Source organism: Chrysochloris asiatica, unplaced genomic scaffold (genome assembly GCF_000296735.1).
Source record: "Chrysochloris asiatica unplaced genomic scaffold, ChrAsi1.0 scaffold00006, whole genome shotgun sequence".
Classification (NCBI taxonomy): Eukaryota; Metazoa; Chordata; class Mammalia; order Afrosoricida; family Chrysochloridae; genus Chrysochloris; species Chrysochloris asiatica.
Genome location: NW_006408524.1, coordinates 3,077,404 through 3,083,527, shown reverse-complemented (window position 1 = coordinate 3,083,527; position 6,124 = coordinate 3,077,404).

Here is a 6,124-nt window from a genome sequence, read left to right as displayed (position 1 = left end):
TGGCTAGTGTGAATGGGAATGTGAGGACTGAGGGACAAGAGAACACATACATTGCAGAAGCCTGCCAGCATTTTACAGAGACAACGGTATGAGTATTATTTTTTTCTTCTTTTCCTTCTTTCCTTTTCCTCTTTGTCTTCATTTCCTTTCTGGTGACCTGAAGTTAGACCTGTATGAGTAGACACACCAAAGGAAGGTTTTGTACTGCACAGGTCCAGCAGCTGGGTGCAGATTCAGAAGGAGAGGAGACAACAGAAAGAGCAGGTACCAGCAATTTCATCCAGATCACATCTGGCCAGTAGTAGGCAGGTTCTCACTAAGAGACAAGCTGAACAGACTTAAGGGGAAGCTTTTGTTTTTGTTTTTGTTTTTTTAAAGCTGTAGTTGGCTCAAAGAGGCACAGCAGGAACATTGTGAAATTTGTCAGGTGGCTTTGAAGACAAGAGTCCATTAGTGGTGCTAAAGAATTATTCTTATTTTCCCATGGTTGCATTTTGTTATTCATATTATTAGTAGTAGTTTATTTTTCTTTATTTTTTACTTCTTTCCTTGTTCCAGTTCTATTGTCTTTATATTGCAATCAGAGATCCAGATGATCAATACTAAAATACCAGAAATGGGCAATACACAGGGCTAAGGTGTAGGATTGAATCGATGGAAGCCAGATTTAGCAAACTTGAAGATAAATCTCTCAATATTGCTAAGATAGAAGAACAATCAGGAAAAGAATGAAAAAAAACTGATGAAAATCTAAGATTCATGTGAGACAACATGGAGAAGAATAATTTGTGAGTAATTAGAATTCCAAAACAGGCAGAAGCAAAGAAAACCACAGAAAAGACAGTTGAAGAGCTGCTGGAAGAAAACTTCCCTAACATCTTAAAAGATGAAAAGGTAAGCAGTCAAGACATGGAATAAAACCCAGCCAGGATAGATCCCAAAAGAAAATCACCAAGACATATCATAATCAAACTCTCCAAAATCATAGACAAGAAAAGAATCCTGAAAGCAGCTAGGGAAAAAAGGAAAACCAATACGATTAAGCTCTGATTTCTCAGTAGAAACCATACAGGCAAGAAAGCAATAGGGAGACATGTGCAAAACTCTGGAAGAAAAAAAACAAACAAACTGCCAACCAAAGTAGCAGTATCAATAGGCTCAAACATGGCAGCAATTGTGAGGTTTGCCCAGGACCAGGCAGTGTTTTGTTCTGTTGTGCATAGGGTCTTTATGAGTTGGTACTGACTCAATGGCACCTAACAACAACAACAATCCCTCATGAACAAGGATGCAAAAATTCTCAACAAAACCCTAGCCAATATAATTCAATAACATATATATATAAAATACAATGTGACCAAGTTGAATTCATATCAGGGATGCAAAGTAGTTCAATATTAGAAACACAATCAACATAATCCACCATATAAATAAAAAAGGAAAAGAGTCACATGATCCTATCAATTGATGTAGATAAAGCATTTGGCGAAATCCTACACTCATTCCTGATTTTAAAAACTCAACAAAGTAGGAATTGAAAGGAAATTCCTCAACATAATTAATAGGATTTATCTATAAGCAACAGCCAACACTACTCTCAATGGAGAGAAACTGAAAGCATTCCTTTTGCAAACAGAAACCAAACAAAGATGCCCTTTTATCACTACTCCTATTCAATATTGCGTTGGAAGCCTTAGCCAGAGTTCTAAAGCCAGAAACGTAAATTGAAGGCATCAAATTGGCAAAGAAGAAATCAAACTCTCTCTATCTGCAGATAATATGATCCTATACATAGAAAAACCCAAAGACTCAGAAAAAAAATTATTGGAATTCATTGGAAGATTCAGCAAAGTGGAAGGTACAAGATCAATATACAAAAATCAGCTGGATTCCTCTATGCTAATAAAAACAGCTCCGAAAAGGAAGTTGAAAAAAAAAATATACCATTTACAACAGCCACCCAAAGGATAAAATATTTAGAAATAAATCTAACCAGAGAGACAAAAGACATATATAAAGAAAACTACACAGCACTACTACAAGAACCCAAAAGAGATTTACAGAAGTAGAAGAATATATCATGCTCATGGATAGGAAGACTTAACATTGTGAAAATGCCAATACCATCCAAAGCAATCTGCATATATATTGTAATCCCAATCCAGATTCCAACAACATTCTTTAAAGAGAAGGAAAAAAATTACCACAAACATTATATGGTAAGGAAAGAGACCTCAGATAAGCAAAGCACTATTTAAGAAGAACCAAGTTGGAGGACTCTCACTCCCTGATTTCAATATTTACTACATGGCTACAGTGGTCAAAGGAGCTCTGGTAGTGTAGTGGTTACAAGTTTGACTGCTAATCTCAAGGTTATGGGATAAAGATGAGACTTGGAAAACCTATGCAGGATCGCTATGAGTTGGAAACCACAGCAGTCAAAACAGCCTGGTACTGGTACAATGATAGATACATAGATCAATGAAACAGAATTGAGAGTCCAAAAGTAAATCCATCCGCATACAGTGAACTGATCTTTGACAAAAACCCAAAATACATGAGATGGGAAAGATATAGTCTCTTCAACAAATGGTGCTGACAAAACTGGAAATCGATTTGCAAAAGAATGAAACAAGACCCACATCTCACACCATATACAAAAACTAACTCAACATGGATTAAAAACCTAAATGTAAACCCCAGAACTATAAAGATCATCAATGAAAAAATAAGAACAAATTTAGGGGCTCTAATACATGGCATACATAATCTATAAAATATTGCAGAAAACACACAAACAACAGAAGATAAAAATTAGGTGGCTGAGGCATACTAAAAATTAGAAACCTATGTGCATCAAAATTTTTTTACCATAAGATTGAAAAGAGAGCCCACAGACTGAGGGGAAAAATGGTTTTTGCAATGACATATGAGACAAGAGACTAATCTCTAAAATTTATAGGAAAAGACAACATCTCTACAAGAAAAAGACAAATAACCAAATTTTTAAATGGGCACAGGACAGGAAGAGACACTTCACCAATGAGGACGCTCAGGCAGCCAGCAGACATATGAAGAAATGTTCATGATCATTAGTCATTGTTGTTGTTAGGTACCAGTGAGTCAGTACTGACTGACTCAGAGCGATCCTAAACACAAGAGAACAAAACACTGTCATGCACCAACCTCAAAATTGTTGTATATTTTAGCCTGTTGCTGTTGCCATTGTGCTAATCCATCTCAATGTGGGTCTTCCTATTTTTCTCTGACCCTCTACTTTACCAAACATGATATCCTTCTCCAATGACTGGTTCTTCCTGATAATATATCCCAAGTATGAGAGATGAAGTCTGGCCATTCTTGCTTCCAAGGGACACTGTGGCTGTACTTCTTCCAACACAGAATTACTTGTTCTTCTAGCAGTCCATGGGACTTTAAATATTCTTCTCCAACACTATAACTCAAATGCATCAATTCTTCTACAGTCTTCCTTATTCATTGTCCAAATTTCACATGCATATGAGGAGTCCTGGTGTGGCACTGTGAGTCAATGCACTGGACTGCAAAGTCAGTTTGAGCTGCAAGGTCTGTGGTTCAGGTTTACCAGCCATTCCTTGTAAACCCTATACAGGGTTGCTATGGGTCGGAACCAACTCAACGGCACTTAACAGCAACAACAATGAGGTTAATGGCAATACCATGGATGGGTCAGGTGCACCTTAGTCCTTAAACTGACATCTCTGCTCTTGAACACTTTAAAGAGGTCTTGTGCAGCAGACCAATGCAATACATCATTTGATTTATTGATTGCTGCTTCCATGACTGTTGATGGTTGAACTGAGCAAAATGAAGTCTTTGACAATTTCAATCTTTTCTGCACTTATATGGATGCTGTTTATTGGTCCAGTGGTGAGGATTTTTGTTTTCTTTATATTGAGATGCAACCCATACTGAAGGCTGTGGTTTCTTATCTTCATATGTATTTTAAGCCCTCTCCACTTTCAGCAAGCAAGGTTGTATCATCTGCATATCACAGGTTGTTAATGAGTCTTCCTCCAATCCTGATGCCAATGTGTGTGGGTTTTGTTTTGTTTTTTTAATTAGCCATTAGAGAGATGCAATTCAAAACAATAATGAGATATCATCTCACACCAGCATTAATAGCAACATTCAAAAAAAGCAGAAAACAATGAATCCTGGTGAGGGTGTGGAGTGACTAGGACCCTCCTACATTTCTGGTGGTACTGTAAGTGGTTCAACCACTCTGAAAAACAATATGACATTTCCTCTGAAAGTTGGAAATAGAAATACCTTATGATCCAGCAATTCCTCAATTGGCATATATCAATAAGAAATATGAGCCAGAACACAAGTAGATATATGCAAACCAATGTTAACAAAAAGATGTAGATGACTAAGTGATCATCAATGGAAGAGTGGCTAAACAAACTTTGCTACATATACACAATGGAATACTATGCACCATAAAGAATAGTGATGAAGCTGCAAAACACCTCATAACATGGATGAATCTTGAGGATATTGCAATTACAAAAGGACAAAAATTGTATAAGACCATTATTGTAAGAGTTTAAGAAAAGATTTCCATAGTAAAAGAAAAATTCTCTGATGGTTACCAGGGGTAGGAGGGAGGGGACAGTTAGGGGGTAGACACATGATAGTTCATGTGACCAGGAGGGCAATATGCAATGGGGGGGGACGGGACGAATAATACACAAGAAGGGGGAGGTTGGTAGATGAACAATGAAGTTAGGGGAATACTTAGGGGGTGTGCATGGGTTAAATGGGGTAGAGATAAATAGTGATTTATACACAACCTTGAAACAACAGTGCTCTGTGATACACATATTGAGATATTCATTGAATGGATAAAGGAGGGGAAATAGTGTTAAGTGGCTTGTCTGTCTTGTGGATATTGGTTTCCTCTACCTACTATTGTAAAATACACATTTAAGTCTAATAGACATGAATATTGAAAATTATGATGCTAGAAAGCTTGTAAGCCTGTCTTCAACCTGTAACTAACTGGATTGGCTAAAAGGGGAATTTCAATTTGCCCAGGGAAACAGGCTTCTTATTAAGCCTTTGTGGAGTAAGGGGCCTTAGGTGGAATCCTGAGCCCCACTCAGAACCTTCTAAGGTGGAACTTTCCCACTTGGAAAGACATGCAGACCAACCCAGAATGACTGGAACAGAATATACTTCTTGAAAGAAAGAACAACAGAAAAATAGCAGGCAGTTTGGCTGCTGGAATATCAGGCAAGCAGTTGGCCTTGGAGCCATCAAGGTAAGAAAAGGCAGCCCCTCAGGGTAAACCCCCTTCTAAGCCTGAAACTCAAAGGGCACTCATAAGCAGTCTAATATGTTCACTGGTAATTTCCATGGTCTATTTGTAAGTGGAAGTGTGGGAAATGCAGCAATGAAGACATGTGCTGAGTTTCACTAAGTTCCACTGACACTCGTTGACCTTGACATGAAAGAGAGAAGAGGAAGTGTTGGCTGATCTGAAATTTCAGGAGACTTGTGAACTCCCAAGACCATGGACCCTGGCCTAGCCACTGGGGTCTAGAACTGAGAGTGAAGTGGCCACTGATATGCAGGGAGGCATGTGAGAACTCCCAAACTTGCAGAGAGTACCCATTTCACTTAGCTGGGTGACTAATTGACCAGAACTCAATCAGATGAAGATAGAGAAGTTTTATACAAGGAACAAGTGTACATTGCTATTATTTGATGACCTGGACCTTTGCTTATGGATGCGATTGCTCAAAATTCCACCCAAAATGGAAGGATTCCTCATATCAAGGATCAAACTTGTCTCCTCAGTACACTGGGTTGATAGGAACAGCAACTTAGATATTGGTTATCAAAAATGGGGGCTACAAAGGCATGGAGTGGCTGGCTTACAAGTTTTCATGAGTGTGGTTATTTTCTGAATGAGGGGAATAAGGTAGAATCCCCACTGAATATCTTTCCTCTTTTCCAGATGAATCTGGTGAAAGGGGATGGGGATAGGATTTTATGATTCAGTTGTGAGTAATTGTTATCCAGACTAAGTGCAACTGTCACAACTGTAAATGTAGAAAATGTGTAACTAAAAGTG